Genomic DNA, 13,398 nt, shown 5'->3' on the forward strand with positions numbered 1-13,398 from the left:
CACCTGGTGTGCTTTTCATCTACATCTACAGGATGCTTCAGGCATGTAGACACTGTCCACTTCCCCAGCCCAGTCACCCATGAACATGGTGCCTGTTGTCTAAGGCCCAGGGTACACCTACCCTTGTGTCCACATGCCTCTTGGGGTTGGATCCCAGTGTCACCTTGTTGATGTAGCTGATCCTATACTAGGGGTCCAGTAAAAATAAGTTTTAAAGTATTGTGGCTGTCTTTCCCAAAAATATGCTGGACACAGGTTTTGATGCAGCCAACAGGAACCCAGAGGCCTCACAATACCCACCCCCAATGTTCAGATCCCTTGTTGAAAGGGAGAGCTTTTATTTAGCAGATGGTCACATAAACTGGACACCATTTATGGGTTTCAGTGGTAAATGTTTCCTACCCTGATATTTCTCAATTTCCTGGACCCTTACGGACAGGAGAATGGATGAACTCTCATGAACATTAGCAATAGGACTTCCCTGTCTTTGACCTTCTGAAGGATCAACAATGGCCTTTCCAGTGTGAAGACACTGTAGGAGCTTTAAGTACAATCCTGGCCTTTGGCCAGAGCACCTCTACTAATGGATGATGGTATAACCACCATCTTTGATGGGTCTTGGAGCTCCATACTCTATGGAAGGTGGAAGACAAGAGCTTTCCATCTGGTAACAAAACAGGTGATCTCACCCAACATGACTGCTCAGAACTATGGTCTGCATATGAGTTATTTGCACGGCATGTGGTCCATGCATCTTCTGCACAGGGTCAGGGGAGCTTGGGTGGTTCAGGGCTGAGTACCACCTTCTGTTGGTGCTATGGAAACCTCAGGCTGACTGGTGCTGGGGACCCGGGCAATGTCTTTCCTATTGCAGGGGCTGGGAGATTCTCTGATCCGTGGGCATTCTCGCACTCTAAACCAAGAGATCTCAACTCACACCTAGTCCTCATGACAGATCCACCGAATATCAGCTTCACCCAAGTGGTTTTTCCTTAGGTGAAGCAACTCAAGTACTCAGTGTCATTTATTTTCAATGGTGAGCTGAAGCATATAAGGTTCAGAAACTGCTTGAGATGTTATAGGAAGCATGTAGTGACAGAGGAGTAAGCCCAATGCCACTTTGAAAGAGTTTGAAGGCCTGTTTTTCCCCTCTTCTGTAGGCTGCCCTAACCCAGCCTCAATCACCCAGGAGAGACTTTTTATGACCCCTCCCAAATGTGAGCTCCAGATACTGCCTTCAGGAGAGGGAGTGACTGGCTGGGCCTGGAGCAGGGTTTCAAGCAGCCCTATGGGGAGAGCATTATCAGGAGGAAGGATTTGAAATTTTTGGTTAGGGCCTCCCTACCCTCACAGGTGGTGCAAGGAAACAGGCTACTGCTCATTGGAAGATCAACTGTAGAAGAGCTGTAGAGGGCAAGAAGTGAGCCAAGGTCGTTGGAGATGCTGCTTCCAGCCTGGAACAGAAGGAGCTTGGAAGTCCTCACTCCCACTCTCAAAACAGGAAGGCTGACAAACTGAGCATCCACACCTCTTCTTAGGTCCTTCAGATAATTGAGGTCCCCAGGCAAACGGTGACCCTCACATTTGCAGAGACATTCTTATCTGGAGACTCAAGGCGTACCTGAAGGGAAGCCGAGGCTCACACACCTGGCACCGGCACCAGTGCTGGGTGAGGAAACCTAAACTGCAGTGGAGCAGTTGCTGGAGACTTGAACTCCAGAGAGGCCATGGGAGCACTGGGGTCCCTCACTCCCTTGGGTGCTACCTCCAGGAGCCTTGTCAGGTTCTCAGGCTTTAGACCAGAGGATCAAACAGTACCCCTGTTTGTGGCAATGGCATGGGGAAAATAACCATTCTGAACTATTACCAGAGTATTAGTTCTACTCTATAAAAGCTGCTACAGGAGAAAGTGTCATGCCAGAGCTGATCTTTATGACTTTATCTGCATTTAAGTGACTTGGAGTGGCAAACATCAACCTCCTGCTCCCTCTTTCATTCCTGCCCTATCATGGTTGGGAGTGCATGAAGGCTCCCTGTGAGACTGTGAGGTCTAATCCTAAGACTAGGGAGTGCTTCCTGTCCCACATGCTCACTTCAGCACCACCTCAGTAGGGCTTCTGTATAATGAGAGAGGAAGGAACTGTCTCAGCCCATAATCAGTAAGGATCCACTGGGCAACTAACAGGCAAGAGCGGAGACGAAAGTAAGGACAGCAGAGGAAATACAGTCTGTCACCCCCATGGCCATGTCAAACAGTAAACAGCCTAAAATACTCACCAGATAAGCACAAAACATCGCACTGCACATTGATGAACCTTTCACCCAGCAGATCATATGTGACTTTGTACAGAAAATTTCAAGGTATACATGAAGAAGAAGAAGAAAAAAGAAGAGGATGAGGAAGGAGAAGAAGAAACAGAATCAGATAACATTTCTTCAAGGAAAACCAAACATCAAAACCAGGCTTAGATTTAGTGGGCATTTTGAAAAATTCAGATCAAGAATCTGAAATAATTATGAATACATTGTGGGCGATGTCAACAGGCAGATGGACACTCCAAGAAAGAGTCAAAAGGAAATTCTAGAAATCAAAAGATATTATAACATAAATAATACCTTTAAATATTTAATCAATAACCTGGTGCAATGGCTAATTTTAATGATCACTTTATTAGAGTAAGAGATGCTTAAGATTAAGAGGCTTCTGGGTTTGGCAATGAGAATGTGTCTAAGTACAATTAATATACACTAATAAGTATAATAATATACAAACTGGACGAGCTTGGAATTAATTTTTTTATTTGGAAAAATAAAAGATTTGTGAATGGTAATGAAGCACATGAAAATATGTTCCGCATCATCAGGCATTAGGGAAATGCAAATTAAAACTAAAATGGGAGACCGCTTAATTTGAGTTGAATGGCTGATAAAAGAGATGATATCCAAACTTAGCAAGGATGTAGAAAAAGTGAAACCCATTCACATTTCAGCAGGAATGTAAAATTAGAGACCTTTTAGAAATCAGTTTGGAAATTTATAAAATATTAAACAAAAACTTACCACATGACCCAGCAGTTTCAATTCTCAGAATTTACCCAAGAAAAACAAAACTGCATGTCCAAAAAGAAAGTAAGTAAACTAAAGAATTAAAATAAAATAGTTAAAACAAATGTGTCTCCACAAATACTTTCACAGGAATATTCATAGCAACATTGTACATAATATCTCCAAACTGCAAACAACCAAATGCTTGTCAACTGGTAAACAAATATCATAGTGATACAACCATGGGATGGAATAAAAAGAAGCATAATACAGGCACCTGCCTAGAACTTCAAATAGGTTATGTTAAGTGAAGGAAGCTGGATGCAGAAGACAACAAGTTCTGTGGTTTTATTTATCTGGAATGCCTAGGAAATGCTCATAGGAAAAAAAAAAGGACTTAAAATTATTGACATTTTTCTAGGAGTGGAGGCAAGAGTGAAGATAGCAAGTTAGGTGATTATTGCCCAAATCCATGAATTTACCAAAAATCATTGAATTGTCTACTTGTAATGAGTGAGATTTATAGTATATAAATAATATTTCAATAACACTGTTTTGAGGGGAAAAATAAAAATGGTATGATAATGGTGAAGGCACCTAATGTGGAGTTGGGTTGCCAGTGCAAATCACCTTGGAGACCTGACAACACCTACAACTTGGGCACCTGCCCAAGTGCATCCTGGCTGCATGGAGAGCCTTAACAGCAAGGGCTTTGGGGATGACAGCACTGAGTTACGAATGAAGACTGCCGTGCTGGAAAAAATAAGCCATTTTGTAGGAAGGGGCATGAGTACAATTTAAGTCTCTGTATAGTTTGGTGGAAGGAGTGGTTTGTCCAGAAGATCAAGAGTTTAATCGTGTTTCAGGAACAGGTAGTTTGTCCCACTTGGGTCAGCATGGTGGGGTGGGGTGCAGCCCAGATAAAGGTTGAGCTGTGGTTCCCAGTGGTATGTGATTAACAATGGCTTCTTGCTTCATTCCAAGTGCCCAGAACCAATTCTGCTCCATTTGATATTTTTTCCTGACAGTGGCAAATAAAATAAGTTCCCTATAGTCCTGAAGTGTATGGTCAGACATGAAGCAAAAGCATAAGAAATAAATGCAAAAATGACACCTTCCTTGAAAACTCTGCTCACTGGCTGCAGGTCTTCTTGTACCCGGGTATTCCCATTGGCCCCTCACAGTATGTGTGAAGGGCTGGGGGTGTGGGGAGAGAAACTTCAGGGTTCAGGGACGACAGCAGTAGCAGCAGCAGCCAGAGGCAGGGTCTGGCTCAGCTCAGGTCCCCACAGCCCCTGACCATCCAGAGTGCAGAGTGGAGCGTGTGACCTGTCCCTGACCTGGGACTGACCCAACTATAGACAGTCCCTAATATAACCCAAGTCACACCCCTTCTGTCCCCTCTAAGCCCTGATGGGTGCATTCACTGGAGACCAAACAGCCTGGAGGTCCTGACTCCATCCCAAGACAGACCCCCACTGACACAGTGTGTGACACAGCCTGACCTCAGCCTGACCTATATTGAGCATGGCTGGCACAAATCCAATCAAGTTCTCCTACGAATCAGTGAGGAAAAAAAATGTAAAAAGGAAGCTACGCACCACATGGCTTGCCAATCATTGGAATGGGGAGGTTGGCAAAGAACAATGATTTTACCACAAGGTGGCCAAGGTTTAGTGCTATTTATGGAACAAAGAACTGGGGAGAGTTCAGGCATGCACGAAAGTGACTGGAGGTGAAATGGGTCATATCTGTCATTAGTAATCAACTTCATTGTTCTTTAGAGGACATGGGTTCCCAAAGTGGTGGCGTGGGTGTGATCCAGTTGTGGGGTTGTCAGCCCCAAGACATCTAAAGGTCACCATCAGACACCAGTAGAGGCCCAAGGGAAGTCAGTGGTTTCAACAGAAGCAGGTGTTACAGCCCTAAAAATTAACCTAGGAAAACATGATCATCCTAAACCCCCACTTCAGAGGTGTTATCTCCACTAATGGGAAATGACAGAAACTGTAAGTATCAGAGCCTAATGGAAAGAAGTTCGGTCATGAGGGTGGGGTGCTCTTGATGTGCAGAGGACCATGTCCTCCAATTTGTTTCCTTGTAGCCATGAGGTGAAGAGGAATTCTCACTACGGCTCCTGCCATAGTGTAGTGCTCTCCCGCTGGACTGAAGCAATGTGTCCAAGTTACCATGTAACAAAGAAACAAACCACAAAACCATGACCCAAAGTTAAATTTCCTCTTTTGAACTTGATTTTCTCAGGTATTTTGTCACAGTGACCAAAAGCTAACTCATCTATCAGTTGTCTCTTCCCATGTCTCCTTCTCCCCCATCCCCAGGCCTAAACCACCCTACTACTGCCCACGCCCTAAGGGTTTCTATTCCACTTGGTGGTAAGTGCTCACAATGAATTTCTTTTTAAAAAATATTTTTATTTTTAGTTGTAGTTGGACACAATACCTTTATTTGACTTATTTATTCTTATGTGGTGCTGAGGATGGAACCCAGGGCCTTGCACCTGCTAGGCGAGCTCTCTACTGCTGAGCCCCAGCCCCAGCCCACATGAATTTCTCATGCAAAAAAATGTAGCTTTCTTTTGCTCTGAAGAGAACTGAGAGACATCATGGCTTTCTTTACACAGCTCTCTAACCAGGAGGGCTCCTACCCACTCCACAGACTAATTCCTCTTGGACAGCAGTCCCTACAGCCCCTTATAACTGCCCCCTATATTAGAGCATCTCTCTAGACCCCTTCCCTCAGTTCAGCCCTCTTTGCCTATGTCTATGAATTTATTGCTGATATGGAGGCAAAGTCTACGAAAGTCTACTGAAAACCTTAGAATTCCAATATTTGATGAGTGATGTGTGTCATGAGAAGGTCTTCCTAAAGTTTTTTATAATGAGCTAAAGTATAAATTTTAAGATGTTAGCAGACCACGGCTCAGATGTTGGCTGGCATGGCACAGGCTGGCCAAGGTCCCGGGAAACAGGAGACTCTGACCAAGCCTACCCAGTGCAGAGACACCAGGAGGAGCTTCTTCAACTGAGTTTCAATGAAGGTGCAGCTAACCAAGGGCATGCATCCAAAAGGGGCCAGTCCCTGTGGTCACAGTCAGAAAGCAGAGCACATCAGTAATAGGGGGAGTGGGTCTTGCTGGTGGTGTCAGTTGACATTTCCCTAGGGCGCTGTGACTTCTTCCCCTAGAAGCCAGACCTTGTCCTCTTATCAGGCCACCTACCCAGGAAGACCATGGCCATGCTGGGGTTTTGTCCATCCTCGCTGACCAGCATCATTCAGGGGAGGAGAAAAAAGCTGTCTAAACACATACTGTTTCCAGAATTACATCTAGAAACCTGATTAATGGCACAGGGGCCTGAAGCCTCCAAAGCAGTTCTCCATCCAAATGAGACAGGAGGGCTCAAAGTTGTCAAGAAATACTTGAGAAAACATTGTGTCCCTGTCTGTGAAACCCATGGAACCTGTGTCCTATGAAGAACCATGGTGTTTGATTACACACGACAGACCACAAACTACATCACATCTGATCCCTTTTGTGCATGTCAGAACTCACTCCAGCTCTTATCAGGAGCACTAAACTTTAGCCTCCTTGTAATTAAACCATTCTCCTTTGCAAACTTCCCGGTTTTGTAAATGTGCAATCCATGTTGTGTAGCCTCAGTTTCTTTTTCTCATTGGTTTGTAGGAGAACTTGGTTACATTTGGGACGGCCACAAGGAACACAGGTCAGGCTGTGGTCAGGGCAGGGATGACACTAGGGAGGGTCAGAGCTATGTCAGTGGTGGTTCTGCCTTGGGATGCAGTCAGAGCCTCCAGGCTGCTGGGTCCCCAGGGAGTTCATGGTCAGGACTGTAGAGGGGGTGGGAGGGTGGGAGGAAGGCCATGATCTCTCCTCAGGCCACCTACACAGGAAGACCATGGCCATGCTGGGGATCAGTCCAAGCACACTGTCCATGATCATTCAGGAGAGGAGAAAGAAGCTGTCTAAGAAAAAAGACAAAACCACTGTTTCCAGGCTTATTGCCAGAAACCTGGTTAATGGCACAGGGGACTGAAGGCTCCAAAGTGACTCTCCTTCCAAAGGACACAGGAGGGACCAACGATCTCAAGAGGCATGTTATAGAAAAGCATGCCCCTGTCTGTGATGGCCATGGCTGCCACAAAAGCCTCATGGTCACTCAGAGCCTTTTGCATCCATATCAGGTCCTGCCCAGATGACTCCGCCCTTTGGGGGCCCTTAAGTGGTCCCAAGCCTGGAGAGCAAGGAGTCCTTCCCCTAACCATGCTTAGGCAGAAATACTGGGGGTATCTGCTAGGACACTGCATGCTTGAGCCCATCTATTTAATTCAAATAAATTTGTTTCCCCATCTCCTTATGCCAACAGTGGCTGTGCATCTCTTCATGATCTGTACCTCTTCCCATTCTGCTGCAGCATGAGTCCTAATGAAGGCTCTTAGGGATGGGTAGAGTTTGTAGATTCAGACTCTCATCTCAACTGGAGCAGGACGAGTTGGTCGCACTGAAAACTGGCAAACTGTGCAGGTCAACCTTAAGGTGGCCAGCACAGAGAGTGACCCAGAGCAGTGGCAAGCTACAGGAGATGCTAGGTCTGTCAGATGAGTTCCAGGGCATTTTAGGAAGTGGCTGGCTGCTGCCCCCAGGAAAGCAACAGGAGAACTGCTGCCACTAGGAGCTGGGGTTTGATGACATTCAGTGTCAGGGGACTAACACTACGGTCTGAGAGCCACATGTCAGTCCTCAGATCCCAGAGCTACACCACCAAGGAAGATGTGCTTTGCCTCTTTGTGATTCCTCTTCATGTCTGGCCCTCTGATAATTGGTAAGAGAGATGTTTAAGGGACACAGATCATGAAGGGATGCCCAGAGAAGATTCCCTAAACCAAGAGAGGCCTTTTCAATGGTGCGATGATTAGGGTTTTGTCCTAGGATAAGAGGAAGAACCAGTCTAAATCTGCAAACAAGACCCAGTGGATGGACGCTTGTGCTCCCTTGGTCCTGGCAACCTGAGTTATCTCTTCTCAGTTCTCACTGCATCGATGTGCACAGACCACATGGCAGAAGGCAGCAGCTGCAGAAGATGTTTCCTACCAAACTGCGTTTATTATAACTGACAGTCCACCAGGGTACAGCTTCCCACCAAGGCTTGAACATTGTGACCCTCCCCTCTAGTACCCTCCCTTCTGCCCCCCACCTGCCCTCTTACTACATTCCCTGTACCCTCCCACCCCCTTCACTTTCCTGAGAACCCGCAGGAACTGCCCTGTGTGGGGAAGAAGGTCTTCACAAGCTGAAGACCTTTGGCCCTTCTGGTGTAGAATGAAGCAAAGGTGAGATCTTGCCTGAGGGGCAGCCACCCCAGAGGCCACCGGCCAACACTGCTGTCCTCAGGGCCTCTTCTTCTGGTTGCCAGATGACACACACTTTCTCTTCTGAGGCCGTGAGGTTCCACCTAGCTCCAGGTCCACACCTTGCCCTCCGATGACCTGGAGGGGAGGCCCAGTGCAGGGTATCTTTTGCACATTGCATGAGCGTCCAGTGAGAGCGCTCTTCATGGTCCTGGCACCTGGAGGAGGGTGGGAGCTGAGGCGTCCCCTCTTGGGGGGTGGGGCCTGGAGTGCTTGGTCTCCTGAGCACAGGGTTTCTATTGGAGGGGCCTGGCTCTGGGACAGTCCCCAGGGCAGCAGGCGGTGCTGGGAGATAAGGAGGAAATCCAGGCTTTGGAGCTCATCGTCCACACTGCAGCCATTGGCTGTCTTATGTGGCCCCCCAGCAGAAGTGGCTTTTCTGGGACCCACTACGCCTTTGTTCCCCAGGTTTAAGGAGGAGGATCTGCAATTATGGGGAGGATGGTTGGAGTGGATGGTCCCCAACGAGGATGACCCGCGACGGCCTTGGAGGACAGCAGTGTCCTTCGATCCCAGCAACTCTGGCTCCATGGCCCTGCGCCTCTTCGTGACCTGGGAAGCCACCTCTGTGGACCAGTCCTCCATGCTGGCCCCTTGATCAGTGTGATGCTTCCGCTTCTCTGCACCTTGGTTGGCAGGTGCCTGGGAAGCTCTTGAGTCCTGTTGGGACATACCATGACCTTGAGGCCCCTGAAGAGCTGCTTCTTCACAAGCTGAAGGAGAATATGGGCACTGGCCAACTCTTCTACATACATGACATGGGCCACAGGGACTGGGACAATCATTTCTATGGGAGGTGGGAAGTGAAGGGACAGACTGAGTCTCTGCTGGCCACCCTCCTGGGCTTTCTTCTTGATGCCCTGAACCCATCCATGAATCTTCTGTCTCCTTCCTTTCCCTTCTACATCCTGTGTCCTGTGAAGTCACTCAAGGAAACATGGATCATAGGTAGGATAGGGACAGATGACGTCCTGTGGGCCACATGACTAGGGTCCTGTGCCTTCCTCATCTACATGCTATCCCTTGATCCTCTGTCCACCTGTGGCCACTCCCTTTCTTGTCTATTTGTGTCCCTTTGTCTCCTAGCTGGCCAGTATTGCTCTCTGCCTTATCCACGTGGTGTCTTTCTCCACCTCCCCTAAACCTAGTTTGTCTACCTCCATAGTTCTCTGTGGTGCCTCTTTCTCTTCTCTATCTTTTCTTTCTCCCCAACCCCTGGTGTTCCTGCCATTGTTTGTGAGGAGTATAACCCGTGTACCTCCTACCTGGTCTACTTGGGGACCCTACTTCCCTCTCTACCTGGGCAGGCGTGAGTTCTTCCTCCTGGTCCAGCTCTTTTGTTAGCGACAAGATATCTATACATGGTTCAGAGGAAAGTATTTCTTCCAGGAAGCGGGAGTGAATTATGTTCTCTGCCTGGGATGAGAAGGAAGAGAGTGTGAGTGACCTTGGGAGTAAATAGCCCCAAGTCGGGAAGACTTCTAGTAGAAACAGGAAGCAATGATGATCCCATTCTCATTACACCATGGGGCTATTATAGCCCAACGACCTGCTACAAACATTTAGAAGAGGGCACGCATGTGTGTGTGTGTGTGTGTGTGTGCATGCACACCCCCCCCCCACACACACACACACATACACATACACACACCAACTCTGCTGAGAATCTGTGCTAGATGATCAATTCCATGAGTTTTGCAACCTTGACTACACCAAGATTGTAGGTGCAGCCCACCTTGTTGATAAAGTCCTTATCGACGTAGCTCAGGAGACTTGAGTCTGGGTATAAATCCTCTATTGCCTGATGCTCCAGTCCTTCCTCTCCCAAGATCTCAGCAAGCTCTTCTGTGGACAAGTGGGAGGGCTCCCATGTGGGAAAGGTGGTAGGCCCAAATAGCTCATCCATGATGTCCATGTACTCTTGGATGGCTTCAGGTGGGATCTCCTCAGGCGCCTTGGTCTCAGGCCCTTTGGTCTTGGCCACCTTGTTCTTGCGCGCCTTGGTCTTGCGTGCCTTTGTCTCAGGCACCTTGGTCTCTGGTGCCTTTGGTTTGGCTGTTAATGAGCAGGCAGGCTGTATTTTGGGGTTGGTCTCTCTGGAGGTGCACCCTAGGACAGGGAAGACCAGAGTGGTGCATGAATGAGGGATCCGTGTTCATCCCAAACCCTGGGTAGTAGGCAAGGCTCAGTGGACCTAACCTGGCATGCCATGCATGAGGCAACCTGACCTAGGACCTGAGGGATATAACAGTGCACCAGATGCGCCATCTAGGAGAGTCTAGCGGGAGGACATTTAGAGAGACTGAAATTCCATGTTCTCTACCCTCCAGGACCCAAGTCCTGTGCAGATGATATGTGTGTTCTTTGGACAGACAAGGAGACAAAGGAGCTGTGTACTTGTAAGGGTGAATACGCAGTTCAGACTGGGTGGCAGGGACCTCAGGGGCTGGGGGCTGTTCTGCTTCAAGACCAAATCCCCCACACTGAGGAAAAGTTCTTATTTGAGACCACAACTTGCCTTAGCCCTTGTCACCATTCAGAGACTGTCGTGGGCTCCTGTGGGAAAGAGGGAACCCTACCTGGGCGTTGGAAAGCCTCCAGGACTGGCGGCTTTGAAAGTTGCAGCATTGGAGGTACAGGAGGAGGTCGGCACTGGAAAACCCCTGTCAACTGCATCCTTGGATCCTCCATCTCCTCCGCAGCCTCAAACTCCATGAACCTTGGTGGGCAAGGGAGGCACAGGCTGAGCTGAGAAGCAGGTCAGCCATAGCAGGCAGGTGCTAGCCCCATACCAGGGAGGAGCTGGGGGCAGAGATATGGATCTGTGTCCTGAAGTGGGCCAGGCCAGCCCAGGAGGGAGCTGCTACATAGGAGGAATGGCCGTTCTGAGGGAACACCACATCAGCCAGCACCTGAAGGGAATGAGCTCTGAGTGACGCGGCATAGCCCCTAGGTGACCCTTGTTTCCCCTGTCCCTGCCAGGAACCACATGGATCAGGCAAGTTCCAGAAACTGGTCAGGGAAATGATGTATATGAGGGTCCTGGCCCAATTAAGGGATGCTGAGGCTGGGACCTTGAGCCTTGGAAGGATCACCTGGGAAAGAAAGGCACAGGAGGGGTCATGTGGAGGTGGAAGCTAAACTGAGAACATTGGGTTGCTTCCTTGGAGGGCTGGTTCTTTTTCTTCCTTTCACTTGTTGGAATGTCTGGGATTTCATAGAGCAAAGGCAGTAAAGATGGCAGACCTGTCCTAGGGCATCTGAGGTTCTGGATGCCCCTGACCGTGCACTCTTCACTGCCACCCCCTTCTGGCACATTGGCTTGAACGCGTACCACTTTCATGAGCTCCAGTAGTCCCCACTCTAAAGAGGTGCCAGTTCCCGGGCAGGTGGTGTGTGTGAGGCTAGTGGAACTCTTTACCTCTGCCCAGACAACAAAGGAGAAGGAGTCAGTGTGGCTGGACTGGTTTCTCCTCCCCATTGGGACCCTGAACCTCAAGACACAGTTGGAATCACAAACATTGAGGCTGGAGATTCTGGGATTGTTGTCGAGAGGATGTCCAGCGCTTCAGCTAGAAGGAGCTGCAATTTGGAGAGCTAGACCCCTCAGAGCCAACACATAGGTAGGTGACATGCCCTACCCACCCTGCTGTCCAAACCCTGGATTCCCACCTAGATTCTGGGCCCCGGAAGCTAGCTCACTTTTGTGAGGTCTCATAGAAGACCATCCGTTCAAAGTTGCTGGTGCGCTGCCATTCCTTCCAACCCTTCCGCAGGCCCTCTTCCATGGTCATGGTGGGCTCCCGTCGGGACAGAGACCGAAGCACTGGGCTGGAATTCATCAGGATCAGTGTCCACAAGGTCACCCTCCTTCATCGGCAGACCAACATACCTTCCTAACTTTATTACTACTTCCCAGTCATGTGCACCTCAAAGTATTGACATTGGACTCCAGGACACTCATGCCAACCTGAACACCAAGGGCTGCATTGACCAGCATGATTGTGCTTGGATTCCTCTATGATGTGCTGTACTAGGTGCTGAATGTGGTTATCCTCATTCACATTCACCTGGTGAAGCCCTAACCCCAGTGTGATGGTATCTGGAGCCTGGCTTTAGTGCTTAGAGGGTTAGATGAGACCCTGAGGGTGGTGCTTCATGGGGGCATTGGTGTTCTTCCTGGAGAAGGAGGAGACACTGAAGAGATGTCAGTCATGTGAGGACACAGGTGAGCCAGCTGTCTTCCGAGCAAGGAGAAGAGCGCGTTCATGGGACTTTAGGTCAGGTACCCGTTACCTGGGAATCCTGACTCCAGGACTGTGAGAAAGGAATGCCTGCCTGTGTGTGTGTCCACGTGTTCCACAGTATCCTGTATGGTGGCCCAGGCTGACTAAGACAGTGCACAGAATGGCCTGGGAGCACAGTTACAAACTGGGGAAAGATGAACATGCCCATGCAGTGTCCAAAGACAGCATCCCCTTGAGTGTGACATCACCAGCGGGTCCCAATCAGGAGTTCATGACAATGTGTGTGGATATCTTTAGAGTTCTGTCTAGGGGCCAGCACCCCTAAGCTCACTTGTGGTTGGGATGTGCTCTGTGCCAGGAACAATCAGGTCTATGGTGGAAGGTGAAATGACTGGGGGAGGGAGCATTATGTGGAGTCAGACAGCCAATTCCAGTTTCTGGCCCACATTACCCCAGGAACCTCCTGTGACCTTGAGTCCTCCAGTGATGGTGATGATCACTGGAAACAAAGATTTCCTGCCCTCACAGGACTGTGATGGGCACCTGACATAAGGCACATTTCATTCTCTGGTGTGAGGGGATACATCTGGGAGTGTAAGGGTCTCAGCTTGTCCCCTCACCCTCAGGACCTCTCTTCCAGTTCCCCTACATCCCAGCCTCC

At 48.8% G+C, this 13,398-nt stretch overlaps 1 protein-coding gene across 2 annotated transcripts in view; it reads right to left on the reverse strand.

Annotated features, from left to right (window-relative positions):
- LOC144370058 (putative serine protease 47) overlaps positions 1 to 13,398 on the reverse strand; it is a 405,363-nt gene that overhangs the window by 174,636 nt on the left and 217,329 nt on the right. The window lies entirely within an intron of this gene.

The sequence above is a fragment of the Ictidomys tridecemlineatus genome, chromosome 13 (genome assembly GCF_052094955.1).
Source record: "Ictidomys tridecemlineatus isolate mIctTri1 chromosome 13, mIctTri1.hap1, whole genome shotgun sequence".
Lineage (NCBI taxonomy): Eukaryota > Metazoa > Chordata > Mammalia > Rodentia > Sciuridae > Ictidomys > Ictidomys tridecemlineatus.